Below are 14,683 nucleotides of genomic sequence, written 5' to 3' on the forward strand. Positions count from 1 at the left end.
CACCACCTGGTCCCTGGTGCTGGTCACGGGTCACCACCTGGTCCCTGGGGCTGGTGACGGGTCAGCACCTGGTCCCTGGGGCTGGTCACGAGTCACCACCTGGTCCCTGGGGCTGGTTACCACCTGGTCCCTGGTGCTGGTCACGGGTCACCACCTGGTCCCTGGGGCTGGTCACGGGTCACCACCTGGTCCCTGGTGCTGGTCATGGGTCACCACCTGGTCCCTGGGGCTGGTCACGGGTCACCACCAGGCCCCTGGGGCTGGTCACGGGTCACCACCTGGTCCCTGGGGCTGGTCACGGGTCACCACCTGGTCCCTGGGGCTGGTCACGGGTCACCACCTGGTCCCTGGTGCTGGTCACGGGTCACCTCCTGGTCTCTGGGGCTGGTCACAGGTCACCACCTGGTCCCTGGGGCTGGTCACGGGTCACCACCTGGTCCCTGGGGCTGGTCACGGGTCACCACCTGGTCCCTGGGGCTGGTCACGGGTCACCTCCTGGTCCCTGGTGCTGGTCACGGGTCACCACCTGGTCCCTGGGGCTGGTCACGGGTCACCACCAGGCCCCTGGGGCTGGTCACGGGTCACCACCTGGTCCCTGGGGCTGGTCACGGGTCACCTCCTGGTCCCTGGGGCTGGTCACGGGTCACCACCTGGTCCCTGGGGCTGGTCACGGGTTACCACCTGGTCCCTGGGGCTGGTCACGGGTCACCACCTGGTCCCTGGGGCTGGTCACTCCATACTGCAAATGTATACACCAAAATGTTACATATTTAAACAGGTTAATATTTACAGTTTACTGTATAACTACGAGAGTCAAAATTACAATAATCAGCAACAAGAACAAGAACTTGAGAAATCAAAAGTTTACATAATTGACAATTAGCTTTGTCCAATTAAATTAATTTCGTTGTCAAATTTTGGAATAAAGAGAACTGAATAAGAAATATATAGACAACAATAAACAAATTGTCTGCCCGAAACGCTGCGCGTACTAGTGGCTTTACAAGAGTGCAATTACTGTACTATGCTATGTATTCTCACACACCCAATGTTCCTTCTTGTATATATATAAATAAATAAATAAATAAATAAATTAGTTTAATGGCTAAATATAAGTCCCATAAATCATTATTGCATAAATTCTTCCATAAATAAAAGCCAGAAAACCTCCACCACAAATAAATACAACATAAAACAGCCAAGCAACACAAGTAAATATACAACTGAATACATTCCAGAACACAAAAGATATACAAAGATATAAACCCATTACCCCGGGGGGGGGGCAGAATTATCACTAACAAAGTGTTTATCAGCCCAGTTACACTGATACAAAATATTACAGGATCAAAAGTGTGAAAATTAATAATTTATTTCATTATTCATAATCAGTGACAATTAAATATCGGTGATATAAAATATTAAAACATTAAGTAATTGAATAAACTAAATGAGAAATGACTGAAGTAAAGTGAAATATTACAAAACTATGTGACGCCTACACGACCCTCCAGGAGCACTTCCTGCCACCCTGGCAGACAACACCTTCGGTCACGACCCTCCAGGAGCACTTCCTGCCACCCTGGCAGACAACACCTTCGGTCATGACCCTCCAGGAGCACTTCCTGCCACCCTGGCAGACAACACCTTCGGTCATGACCCACCTGGAGCACTTCCTGCCACCCTGGCAGACAACACCTTCGGTCATGTCCCACCAGGAGCATTTCCTGCCACCCTGGCAGACAACACCTTCGGTCACGACCCTCCAGGAGCACTTCCTGCCACCCTGGCAGACAACACCTTCGGTCACGACCCTCCAGGAGCACTTCCTGCCACCCTGGCAGACAACACCTTCGGTCATGACCCACCAGGAGCACTTCCTGCCACCCTGGCAGACAACACCTTCGGTCATGACCCACCAGGAGCACTTCCTGCCACCCTGGCAGACAACACCTTCGGTCATGACCCACCAGGAGCACTTCCTGCCACCCTGGCAGACAACACCTTCGGTCATGACCCACCAGGAGCATTTCCTGCCACCCTGGCAGACAACACCTTCGGTCATGACCCACCAGGAGCACTTCCTGCCACCCTGGCAGACATCACCTTCGGTCATGACCCACCAGGAGCACTTCCTGCCACCCTGGCAGACAACACCTTCAGTCATGACCCACCAGGAGCACTTCCTGCCACCCTGGCAGACAACACCTTCGGTCATGACCCACCAGGAGCACTTCCTGCCACCCTGGCAGACAACACCTTCGGTCATGACCCACCAGGAGCACTTCCTGCCACCCTGGCAGACAACACCTTCAGTCATGACCCACCAGGAGCACTTCCTGCCACCCAGGCAGACAACACCTTCGGTCATGACCCACCAGGAGCACTTCCTGCCACCCTGGCAGACATCACCTTCGGTCATGACCCACCAGGAGCACTTCCTGCCACCCTGGCAGACAACACCTTCGGTCATGACCCACCAGGAGCACTTCCTGCCACCCTGGCAGACATCACCTTCGGTTATGACCCACCAGGAGCACTTCCTGCCACCCTGGCAGACATCACCTTCGGTCATGACCCACCAGGAGTACTTCCTGCCACCCTGGCAGACAACACCTTCAGTCATGACCCACCAGGAGCACATCCTGCCACCCTGGCAGACAACACCTTCGGTCATGACCCTCCAGGAGCACTTCCTGCCACCCTGGCAGACATCACCTTCGGTCATGACCCACCAGGAGCACTTCCTGCCACCCTGGCAGACAACACCTTCAGTCATGACCCACCAGGAGCACTTCCTGCCACCCAGGCAGACAACACCTTCGGTCATGACCCACCAGGAGCACTTCCTGCCACCCTGGCAGACATCACCTTCGGTCATGACCCACCAGGAGCACTTCCTGCCACCCTGGCAGACAACACCTTCGGTCATGACCCACCAGGAGCACTTCCTGCCACCCTGGCAGACATCACCTTCGGTCATGACCCACCAGGAGCACTTCCTGCCACCCTGGCAGACATCACCTTCGGTCATGACCCACCAGGAGCACTTCCTGCCACCCTGGCAGACATCACCTTCGGTCATGACCCACCAGGAGCACTTCCTGCCACCCTGGCAGACAACACCTTCAGTCATGACCCACCAGGAGCACTTCCTGCCACCCTGGCAGACAACACCTTCGGTCATGACTCTCCAGGAGCACTTCCTGCCACCCTGGCAGACATCACCTTCGGTCATGACCCACCAGGAGCACTTCCTGCCACCCTGGCAGACAACACCTTCGGTCATGACCCTCCAGGAGCACTTCCTGCCACCCTGGCATACAACACCTTCGGTCATGACACACCAGGAGCACTTCCTGCCACCCTGGCAGACATCACCTTCGGTCATGACCCACCAGGAGCACTTCCTGCCACCCTGGCAGACAACACCTTCGGTCATGACCCACCAGGAGCACTTCCTGCCACCCTGGCAGACAACACCTTCGGTCATGACCCACCTGGAGCACTTCCTGCCACCCTGGCAGACAACACCTTCGGTCATGACCCACCAGGAGCACTTCCTGCCACCCTGGCAGACAACACCTTCGGTCATGACCCACCAGGAGCACTTCCTGCCACCCTGGCAGACAACACCTTCGGTCATGTCCCACCAGGAGCACTTCCTGCCACCCTGGCAGACAACACCTTCGGTCATGACCCACCAGGAGCACTTCCTGCCACCCTGGCAGACAACACCTTCGGTCATGACCCACCAGGAGCACTTCCTGCCACCCTGGCAGACACCCTTCGGTCATGACCCACAGGAGCACTTCCTGCCACCCTGGCAGACAACACCTTCGTCATGACCCACCAGGAGCACTTCCTGCCACCCTGGCAGACAACACCTTCAGTCATGACCCACCTGGAGCACTTCCTGCCACCCTGGCAGACAACACCTTCGTCATGACCCACCTGGAGCACTTCCTGCCACCCTGGCAGACAACACCTTCGGTCATGACCCCAGGAGCACTTCCTGCCACCCTGGCAGACAACACCTTCGGTCATGACCCACCATGGAGCACTTCCTGCCACCCTGGCAGACAACACCTTCAGGTCATGACCCACCAGGAGCACTTCCTGCCACCCTAGGCAGACAACACCTTCGGTCATGACCCACCAGGAGCACTTCCTGCCACCCTGGCAGACAATCATCCTTCGGTCATGACCCACCAGGAGCACTTCCTGCCACCCTGGCAGACAACACCTTCGGTCATGACCCACCAGGAGCACTTCCTGCCACCCTGGCAGACAACACCTTCGGTCATGACCCACCAGGAGCACTTCCTGCCACCCTGGCAGACAACACCTTCGGTCATGACCCACCAGGAGCACTTCCTGCCACCCTGGCAGACAACACCTTCAGTCATGACCCACCAGACAGCACTTCCTGCCACCATGGCAGACAACACCTTCGGTCATGACCCACCAGGAGCACTTCCTGCCACCCTGGCAGACATCACCTTCGGTCATGACCCACCAGGAGCACTTCCTGCCACCCTGGCAGACAACACCTTCGTCATGACCCATCCAGGAGCACTTCCTGCCACCCTGGCAGACAACACCTTCGGTCATGACCCACCAGGAGCACTTCCTGCCACCCTGGCAGACAACACCTTCGGTCATGACCCACCAGGAGCACTTCCTGCCACCCTGGCAGACAACACCTTCGTCATGACCCACCAGGAGCACTTCCTGCCACCCTGGCAGACAACACCTTCGGTCATGACCCTCCAGGAGCACTTCCTGCCACCCTGGCAGACAACACCTTCGGTCATGACCCACCAGGAGCACTTCCTGCCACCCTGGCAGACAACACCTTCGGTCATGACCCCAGGAGCACTTCCTGCCACCCTGGCACAACACCTTCGGTCATGACCACCAGGAGCACTTCCTGCCACCCTGGCAGACACACCTTCGGTCATGACCCACCAGGAGCACTTCCTGCCACCCTGGCAGACAACACCTTCGGTCATGACCCACCAGGAGCACTTCCTGCCTCCCTGGCAGACAACACCTTCAGGTCATGACCCACCAGGAGCACTTCCTGCCACCCTGGCAGACAACACCTTCGGTCATGACCCACCAGGAGCACTTCCTGCCACCCTGGCAGACAACACCTTCGGTCATGACCCACCAGGAGCACTTCCTGCCACCCTGGCAGACAACACCTTCGGTCATGACCCACCAGGAGCACTTCCTGCCACCCTGGCAGACAACACCTTCGGTCATGACCCACCAGGAGCACTTCCTGCCACCCTGGCAGACAACACCTTCGGTCATGACCCACCAGGAGCACTTCCTGCCACCCTGGCAGACAACACCTTCGGTCATGACCCACCAGGAGCACTTCCTGCCACCCTGGCAGACAACACCTTCGGTCATGACCCACCAGGAGCACTTCCTGCCACCCTGGCAGACAACACCTTCGGTCATGACCCACCAGGAGCACTTCCTGCCACCCTGGCAGACAACACCTTCGGTCATGACCCACCAGGAGCACTTCCTGCCACCCTGGCAGACAACACCTTCGGTCATGACCCACCAGGAGCACTTCCTGCCACCCTGGCAGACAACACCTTCGGTCATGACCCACCAGGAGCACTTCCTGCCACCCTGGCAGACAACACCTTCGGTCATGACCCACCAGGAGCACTTCCTGCCACCCTGGCAGACAACACCTTCGGTCATGACCCACCAGGAGCACTTCCTGCCACCCTGGCAGACAACACCTTCAGGTCATGACCCACCAGGAGCACTTCCTGCCACCCTGGCAGACAACACCTTCGGTCATGACCCACCAGGAGCACTTCCTGCCACCCTGGCAGACAATCACCTTCGGTCATGACCCACCAGGAGCACTTCCTGCCACCCTGGCAGACAACACCTTCGGTCATGACCCACCAGGAGCACTTCCTGCCACCCTGGCAGACAACACCTTCGGTCATGACCCACCAGGAGCACTTCCTGCCACCCTGGCAGACAACACCTTCGGTCATGACCCACCAGGAGCACTTCCTGCCACCCTGGCAGACAACACCTTCGGTCATGACCCACCAGGAGCACTTCCTGCCACCCTGGCAGACAACACCTTCGGTCATGACCCACCAGGAGCACTTCCTGCCACCCTGGCAGACAACACCTTCGGTCATGACCCACCAGGAGCACTTCCTGCCACCCTGGCAGACAACACCTTCAGGTCATGACCCACCAGGAGCACTTCCTGCCACCCTGGCAGACAACACCTTCGGTCATGACCCACCAGGAGCACTTCCTGCCACCCTGGCAGACATACACCTTCAGTCATGACCCACCAGGAGCACTTCCTGCCACCCTGGCAGACAACACCTTCGGTCATGACCCTCCAGGAGCACTTCCTGCCACCCTGGCAGACAACACCTTCGGTCATGACCCTACCAGGAGCACTTCCTGCCACCCTGGCAGACAACACCTTCGGTCATGACCCACCAGGAGCACTTCCTGCCACCCTGGCAGACAATCACCTTCGGTCATGACCCACCAGGAGCACTTCCTGCCACCCTGGCAGACAACACCTTCAGTCATGACCCACCAGGAGCACTTCCTGCCACCCTGGCAGACAACACCTTCGGTCATGTACCCACCAGGAGCACTTCCTGCCACCCTGGCAGACAACACCTTCGGTCATGACCCACCAGGAGCACTTCCTGCCACCCTGGCAGACAACACCTTCGGTCATGACCCACCAGGAGCACTTCCTGCCACCCTGGCAGACAATCTACCTTCGGTCATGACCCACCAGGAGCACTTCCTGCCACCCTGGCAGACAACACCTTCGAGTCATGACCCACCAGGAGCACTTCCTGCCACCCTGGCAGACAACACCTTCGGTCATGACCCACCAGGAGCACTTCCTGCCACCCTGGCAGACAACAACTTCAGTCATGACCCACCTGGAGCACTTCCTGCCACCCTGGCAGACAACACCTTCAGTCATGATCCACCTGGAGCACTTCCTGCCACCCTGGCAGACAACACCTTCGGTCACGACCCTCCAGGAGCACTTCCTGCCACCCTGGCAGACAACACCTTCGGTCATGACCCACCTGGAGCACTTCCTGCCACCCTGGCAGACAACACCTTCGGTCATGTCCCACCAGGAGCACTTCCTGCCACCCTGGCAGACAACACCTTCGGTCATGACCCACCAGGAGCATTTCCTGCCAGACAACACCTTCGGTCATGACCCACCAGGAGCACTTCCTGCCACCCTGGCAGACAACACCTTCGGTCATGACCCACCAGGAGCATTTCCTGCCACCCTGGCAGACAACACCTTTGGTCATGACCCACCAGGAGCATTCCTGCCACCCTGGCAGACAACACCTTCGGTCATGACCCACCAGGAGCATTTCCTGCCACCCTGGCAGACAACACCTTCGGTCATGACCCACCAGGAGCACTTCCTGCCACCCTGGCAGACAACACCTTCGGTCATGACCCACCAGGAGCACCTCCTGCCACCCTGGCAGACAACACCTTCGGTCATGACCCACCAGGAGCACTTCCTGCCACCCTGGCAGACAACACCTTCGGTCATGACCCACCAGGAGCATTTCCTGCCACCCTGGCAGACAACACCTTTGGTCATGACCCACCAGGAGCACTTCCTGCCACCCTGGCAGACAACACCTTCGGTCATGACCCACCAGGAGCATTTCCTGCCACCCTGGCAGACAACACCTTCGGTCATGACCCAGCAGGAGCACTTCCTGCCACCCTGGCAGACAACACCTTCGGTCAATACCCACCAGGAGCACTTCCTGCCACCCTGGCAGACAACACCTTCAGTCATGACCCACCAGGAGCACTTCCTGCCACCCAGGCAGAAAACACTTTCGGTCATGACCCACCAGGAGCACTTCCTGCCACCCTGGCAGACATCACCTTCGGTCATGACCCACCAGGAGCACTTCCTGCCACCCTGGCAGACAACACCTTCAGTCATGACCCACCAGGAGCACTTCCTGCCACCCTGGCAGACAACACCTTCGGTCATGACCCACCAGGAGCACTTCCTGCCACCCTGGCAGACATCACCTTCGGTCATGACCCACCAGGAGCACTTCCTGCCACCCTGGCAGACAACACCTTCAGTCATGACCCACCAGGAGCACTTCCTGCCACCCAGGCAGACAACACCTTCGGTCATGACCCACCAGGAGCACTTCCTGCCACCCTGGCAGACATCACCTTCGGTCATGACCCACCAGGAGCACTTCCTGCCACCCTGGCACACAACACCTTCAGTCATGACCCACCAGGAGCACTTCCTGCCACCCTGGCAGACAACACCTTCGGTCATGACCCACCAGGAGCACTTCCTGCCACCCTGGCAGACATCACCTTCGGTCATGACCCACCAGGAGCACTTCCTGCCACCCTGGCAGACAACACCTTCAGTCATGACCCACCAGGAGCACTTCCTGCCACCCTGGCAGACAACACCTTCGGTCATGACCCTCCAGGAGCACTTCCTGCCACCCTGGCAGACAACACCTTCGGTCATGACCCTCCAGGAGCACTTCCTGCCACCCTGGCATACAACACCTTCGGTCATGACACACCAGGAGCACTTCCTGCCACCCTGGCAGACATCACCTTCGGTCATGACCCACCAGGAGCACTTCCTGCCACCCTGGCAGACAACACCTTCAGTCATGACCAACCAGGAGCACTTCCTGCCACCCTGGCAGACAACACCTTCGGTCATGACCCTCCAGGAGCACTTCCTGCCACCCTGGCAGACAACACCTTCGGTCATGACCCACCTGGAGCACTTCCTGGCACCCTGGCAGACAACACCTTCGGTCATGACCCACCAGGAGTACTTCCTGCCACCCTGGCAGACAACACCTTCAGTCATGACCCACCAGGAGCACTTCCTGCCACCCTGGCAGACAACACCTTCGGTCATGTCCCACCAGGAGCACTTCCTGCCACCCTGGCAGACAACACCTTCGGTCATGACCCACCAGGAGCACTTCCTGCCACCCTGGCAGACAACACCTTCGGTCATGACCCACCAGGAGCACTTCCTGCCACCCTGGCAGACATCTCCTTCGGTCATGACCCACCAGGAGCACTTCCTGCCACCCTGGCAGACAACACCTTCAATCATGACCCACCAGGAGCACTTCCTGCCACCCTGGCAGACAACACCTTCGGTCATGACCCACCAGGAGCACTTCCTGCCACCCTGGCAGACAACACCTTCAGTCATGACCCACCTGGAGCACTTCCTGCCACCCTGGCAGACAACACCTTCAGTCATGACCCACCTGGAGCACTTCCTGCCTCCCTGGCAGACAACACCTTCGGTCATGACCCACCTGGAGCACTTCCTGCCACCCTAGCAGACAACACCTTCGGTCATGACCCACCTGGAGCACTTCCTGCCACCCTGGCAGACAACACCTTCGGTCATGACCCACCTGGAGCACTTCCTGCCACCCTAGCAGACAACCTAACCTAACCTAACCTAACTTACCTTACCTTACCTATCCTAACTTAACTAACCTAAACTAACTTACCTTACCTAACCTAACCAAACCTACCTAACCTAACCTAACTTAACCTCGCCTAGCTTACATAAGCTAACCTAACTTACCCAACCTAACTTACCTATCCTAACTTAAATAACCTAACCTAACTTACCTTACCTATCCTAACTTAACTAACCTAACCAAACCTACCTAACCTAACCTAGCCTAGCTTACATAACCTAACCTAACTTGCACAACCTAACCTAACCTAACTTAATGTAAATTACTTAGCTTAACCTAACTTACCCTAACCTAACTTACCTATCCAAACTTAACTAACCTAACCTAACTTACCTAACCTAACCTACCTAACCTATCTATCCTAACTTAACTAACCTAACCTAACTTAACTAACTTACCCAAACTAACCTAACCTAACTTAACATAAATTACCTAACTTATTCTAACTTACATTACCTAACCTAACTTACATTACCTAACCTAACTTACCTTACCTTACCTAACTTACCTATCCTAACTTAACTTACCTAACCTAACTTACCTAACCTAACTTACATATCCTAAATTACCCAACCTAACCTAACCTAACTTAACGTAAATTACCTAACTTAACCTTACAAACTGATGTATCCTAACGTACATAATTATTCCTGCTTGCCTTTTGTGTTTCATCAATCAATGTCTCATATTCATTTGTTCGTTTCAATAGTTAATTTTTCATATAGTCATTTATACATTTCAAGTGTTATTTGTTTTGGGGATTTAATTATTATTAAATTATTATTAATATTAATTATTATTATTATTATATTAGTTATTTTGATTGGGGATTTAAGCATTTCAAAGGATTTTTGTTATATATGGGCAATTACTCGTTTCAAGGGTTAATTTCTCATATGGTCATTTTTGCATTTCAAGGGTTATTTGTTAAAGTTCATCAATTTGCTCATAAGTTGTATATATTATGTTTGTTATAATTATGTTATATATTATGTTCTTATTCCCCACCCTTTAACCTAACCTTTCAGATGTACTTTATTTGTTTATTGTGTTTGACGTATTTGTTGAATATATTATCCTTATCCTAACCATTCATTCATTTTCTTTTTCCTTTTTGTATATTTTACCTAAACCCACCATCCCACTTAACCTTCCTTCCTTCTTTTACTTTGCGTTTACATATAAGTTTATTCTTTATCTTAGTAAGTACAGTTTTAAGAATCAGATCTACTAAGACTTGAAATTGAGAAAAAAAAGGAGGAAGATAGAGAGAAAAGGGGGTATAGAAGGAGGAAGTTAGAGAGAAAAGGGGGGATAGAAGGAGGAAGATAGAGAGAAAAGGGGAGATAGAAGGAGGAAGATAGAGAGAAAAGGGGGGATAGAAGAAGGAAGATAGAGAGAAAAAGCGGAGATAGAAGGAGGAAGATAGAGAGAAAAGGGGGGATAGAAGGAGGAAGATAAAGAGAAAAAGGGGGATAGAAGGAGGAAGATAGAGAGAAAAGGGGAGAGAAGGAGTAGGAGAAACAAAGTAAAAGAAGGAAGGAAGGTTAAGCGGGATGGTTTTCATGTTCATCGCATGTTCTCTGTACAACTTTTATACTCAATATTGATGCTGTCTTCCATATTTTTTGTGTTCTTTGGCAATATTCATGTTCCTCTACAAGTTCATGTTCCCCACAAGATCACTTCGTTTGTCACCTTCACTTACATGTTTTCTACATTCTTTGTCATATTCTCTATGTTCTTCACAAGTTCATTGTTCATTCTTTGTATTCCCTATGTTCCTTATCATGTCTTCATGTTCTCTGTAAGTTCATATTCCCAGCATGTTGACTGTGTTCATCAACTTTTCTTACATGTTTTCTGTGTAAGTTCATATTCCCCTTATGTTCACCATGTTCATTCCCTTACATGTTATTTAACGTTCCTTAACTAAAAAAATATTTTGCCGATCAACTAAAAACATAGTCACTTTCGTCATTTCTCACCTAAACTTTTTATTCAATCAACTAAAAATAGTCAGGATTAGCCTCGTTCAACACTGTTCTTAACTAAAATGGCCTTTCTCTTAGCTAAAAAATTGTCAAGGAAACTATCCAACACTGTTCATAACTAACTTTATCCATCGTCAATCAACTGAAAATAGTCAAGAGTAGACACTTTCCAACACTGTTCTTAACCTAAATTAACCTAATTAACCCGCACCACCAGCGAGGTGGTGGTGGTGGTGCCAGCGGTGGCAGTGTGGTGGTGGTGGTGCCAGGGGTGGCAGTGTGGTGGTGGTGGTGGATCCAGGGGTGGCAGTGTGGTGGTGGTGGTGGATCCAGGGGTGGCAGTGTCGTGGTGGTGGTGGATCCAGGGGTGGCAGTGTGGTGGTGCCAGGGGTGGCAGTGTCGTGGTGGTGGTGGTGCCAGGGGTGGCAGTGTGGTGGTGGAGGTGGTGCCAGATGTGGCAGTGTCATGGTGGTGCCAGGGGTGGCAGTGTCGTGGTGGTGGTGGTGACAGGGGTGGCAGTGTGGTGGTGGAGGTGGTTCCTAGTGTGGCAGTGTCATGGTGGTGCCATGGGGGGCAGTGTCGTGGTGGTTGTGGTGCCAGGGGTGGCAGTGTGATGGTGGTGGTGGTGCTAGGGGTGGCAGTGTCGTGGTGGTGGTAGTGCCAGGGGTGGCAGTGGTGGTAGTGCCAGGGGTGGCAGTGTCGTGGCAGTGGTGGTGCCAGGGAGGCAGTGTCGTGGTGGTGGAGGTGGTGCCAGGGGTGACAGTGTGGTGGGGGTGCCAGGGTTGGCAGTGTGGTGGTGGTGGTGCGAGGGGTGACAGTGTGGTGATGGTGATGCCAGGGGTGGCAGTGCGGTGGTGCCATTGGGTGGCAATGTCGTGGGAGTGGTGCCAGGGGTGGCAGTGTAGTGGTGGTCGTGCCAGGGGTGGCAGTGTGGTGGAGGTGGGGCCAGGGGTGGTAGTGTGGTGGTGGTGCCAGGGGTGGCAGTGTGGTGGTGGTGGTGGTGCCAGAGGTGGCATTGTGGTGGTAGTGGTGGTGCCGGGGGTGGCAGTGTGGTGGTGATGGTGCCAGGGGTGGCATTGTGGTGGTGGTGGTGGTGCCAGGGGTGGCATTGTGGTGGTGGTAGTGGTGCCAGGGGTGGCATTGTGGTGGTGGTGGTGGTGCCAGAGGTGGCAGTGTGGTGGTGGTGGTGGTGCCAGGGGTGGCATTATGGTGGTGGTAGTGGTGCCAGGGGTGGCATTGTAGTGGTGGTGGTGGTGCCAGGGGTGGCAGTGTGGTGATGGTGGTGCCAAGGGTGGCAGTGTGGTGGTGGTGCCAGGGGTGGCAGAGTGGTGGTGCCAGTGGGTAGCAATGTGGTGGTGGTGGTGTCAGGGGTAGAAGTGTGGTGGTGGTGGTGCCAGGGGTAGCAGTGTGGTGGTGCCTGGTGTGGCAGTGTGGTGGTAGTGGTGCCAAGGGTGGCAGTGTGGAGGTGGTGGTGCCAGGGGTGGCAGTGTGGTGGTGGTGGTGCCAGGGGTGGCAGTGTGGTGGTGGTGCCAGGGGTGGCAGTGTGGTGGTAGTGGTGCCAAGGGTGGCAGTGTGGTGGTAGTGGTGCCAGGGGTGGCAGTGTGGTGGTAGTGGTGCCAAGGGTGGCAGTGTGGTGGTGGTGGTGCCAGGGGTGGCAGTGTGGTGGTGGTGGTGCCATAGGTGGCAGTGTGGTGGTGGTGCCAGGGTTGGCAGTGTGGTGGTGATGCCAGGGGTGGCAGTGTGGAGGTGCCAGTGGGTGGTAATGTGGTGGTGGTGGTGCCAGGAGTGGCAGTGTGGTGGTTGTGGTGCCAGGGGTGGCAATGTGATGGTGGTGGTGGTGCTAGGGGTGGCAGTGTCGTGGTGGTGGTAGTGCCAGGGGTGGAAGTGTCGTGGCAGTGGTGGTGGTGCCAGGGGTGGCAGTGTGGTGGTGGTGGGGCGAGGGGTGGCAGTGTGGTGATGGTGGTGCCATGGGTAAGAGTGTGGTGGTGCCATTGGGTTGCCATGTGGTGGGGGTGGTGCCAGGGGTGGCAGTGTGGTGGTGGTCGTGCCAGGGGTGGCAGTGTGGTGGTGGTGGTGCCAGGGGTGGTAGTGTAGTAGTGGTGCCAGGGGTGGCAGTGTGGTGGTGGTGGTAGTGCCAGGGGTGGCATTGTGGTGGTGGTGGTGGTGCCGGGGGTGGCAGTGTGGTGGTGATGGTGCCAGCGGTGGCATTGTGGTGGTGGTAGGGGTGCCAGGGGTGGCATTGTGGTGGTGGTGGTGGTGCCGGGGGTGGCAGTGTGGTGGTGGTGGTGCCAGGGGTGGCATTGTGGTGGTGGTAGTGGTGCCAGGGGTGGCATTGTGGTGGTGGTGGTGCCGGGGGGGCAGTGTGGCGATGGTGGTTCCAGGGGTGTCAGTATAGTGGTTGTGGTGCCAGGGGTGGCAGTGCGGTGGTGGTGATGCCAGAAGTGGCATTGTGGTGGTGGTGGTGGTGCCAGGGGTGGCATTGTGGTGGTTGTCGTGCCAGGGGTGGCAATGTGGTGGTGATGCCAGGGGTGGCATTGTGGTGGTGGTGGTGCCAGGGGTGGCAGTGTGGTGGTTGTCGTGCCAGGGGTGGCAGTGTGGTGGTGATGCCAGGGGTGGCATTGTGGTGGTGGTGGTGGTGCCAGGGGTGGCAGTGTGGTGGTTGTCGTGCCAGGGGTGGCAGTGTGGTGGTGATGCCAGGGGTGGCATTGTGGTGGTGGTTGTCGTGCCAGGGGTGGCAGTGTGGTGGTGATGCCAGGGGTGGCATTGTGGTGGTGGTGGTGGTGCCAGGGGTGGCAGTGTGGTGGTGCCAGGGGTGGCAGTGTCGAGGTGGTAGTGGTGCCAGGGTTGGCAGTGAGGTGATGGTGGTGGTGGTGCCAGGGGTGGCAGTGAGGTGGTGGTGGAGCCAGGGGTGGCAGTGTCGTGGTGGTGGTGGTGGTGCCAGGGGTGGCTGTGTCGTGGTGGTGGTGGTGGTGCCAGGGGTGGCAGAGTCGTGGTGGTGGTGGTAGTGCCAGGGGTAACAGTGTGGTGGTGGTGGTGGTGCCAGGGGTGGCAGTGTCGTGGTGGTGGTGGTAGTGCCAGGGGTGGCAGTGAGGTGGTCGTTGAGGT

The sequence above is a fragment of the Procambarus clarkii genome, chromosome 50 (genome assembly GCF_040958095.1).
Source record: "Procambarus clarkii isolate CNS0578487 chromosome 50, FALCON_Pclarkii_2.0, whole genome shotgun sequence".
NCBI lineage: Eukaryota > Metazoa > Arthropoda > Malacostraca > Decapoda > Cambaridae > Procambarus > Procambarus clarkii.